This window comes from Anneissia japonica, unplaced genomic scaffold (genome assembly GCF_011630105.1).
Source record: "Anneissia japonica isolate Jap-2015-1 unplaced genomic scaffold, ASM1163010v1 scaffold287923_len1623670_cov205, whole genome shotgun sequence".
Classification (NCBI taxonomy): domain Eukaryota; kingdom Metazoa; phylum Echinodermata; class Crinoidea; order Comatulida; family Comatulidae; genus Anneissia; species Anneissia japonica.
In genome coordinates, this window is record NW_022721637.1 from 364,567 (window position 1) to 365,817 (window position 1,251).

Consider the following 1,251-nt stretch of genomic DNA (forward strand, 5'->3'; position numbering starts at 1 on the left):
GTGTAAACGAAATATAGGCCTAACCAAAATTTATTTTAGCCTGTAATTATTATCACAACGTGCTATGTAAAACAATAATATACCAGTACTAAGATAGGTATTAAGTTAGTGCGCGGTAAAATCAGAGTAAGCTAATCAAATTCCCAATTGATATTGACTTGCTTAAATAAAAAGATACTGTATTATTTCCAATGAGAGAAAGATTCAAACATTATACTATGTTTTCACGAACATTCATATATTGATTACCGTATTAGCTAATTAAAGCCTGGATATTAATACGCTGAGAAATATGTTAACCCGTTTAGATTTTCGGTTGAACACTAATAGGTCATATTACTTGAATAGGCCTATAATCCAGAGAGAACCCCGAAAACAAAGTGTTCAATAATTTATAGAAGTTTTAATTAAACGCTAAATGTATACTTTTTATCGAGTAAAATTAAGTGTATATGTTTTTTATTATGAAAACTTTCAGTTCTTCTGACAAACATTTTCCCCAGGCATCAATAATTACGAAACAACACGCGGAACTAATTTCTCCCCAAGTTTTGAACCTAAAACTTACTTCAGAACACTCTAATCTATTCAGTAGCAGAGGCTGATTTCTACTGAAAATAGAGCTGTACATTTACCGCGAACTGTTCCCGTGCAAATAATTTTGTAGTTATGTGCCCGGAAAGCCATCAAAGGTACGACAAAAGTCACCCCGACGGCCGAAATGACGTGTGCGTTGAAACAGCCATGTGCGAAGGACGGTTCGCATGATTGGCAAATTGTAGAACTTCCCACTGCTCGCTCGGACAGTATATAGCAAAGTTAAACAGGGGAACACGCACGATAGGCAGGGCTCAATTCGTAGACAGAACGGCTCCTGCCTGGATATTACTCGTAAGTAGTCTCTATGGAGCACTACTCGTATTAATAATAAACAACTGAATTTGTTGACAAACAACTACAAGGGATATTTACCGATATTTACCGACCAACAGGATTTATACAATATTACTGAACTCAAAAATATTATTTATCTGATTGTAATTTACGTTTCGAGGAACAGGTAAGACGTTTTATTTTGTTCAAATCTATATTACTCGATGTATACTAGTGCACATTTTATCGGTAAATATCAAACACAAATTTTACGTGGATTATTTTACATAAATTATTTTTATACTAAAACTTAAGTAACAAACATATTTGTTTTTCATACCTGAATTTTATTGAAATTCTAAAATAAATATTAGGGTA

General features: G+C 33.3%; 1 protein-coding gene across 1 annotated transcript in view; it reads left to right on the forward strand.

The window, feature by feature from the left end:
• Window positions 1-802: 802 nt before the first annotated feature.
• LOC117111673 (bone morphogenetic protein 2-like) overlaps window positions 803-1,251 on the forward strand; it is an 8,170-nt gene continuing 7,721 nt past the window's right edge. Inside the window, exon 1 of the mRNA XM_033254648.1 lies at window positions 803-1,060. The gene's annotated coding sequence lies outside the window, so the exon portion shown is untranslated. The remainder of the gene's footprint in view (window positions 1,061-1,251) is intronic.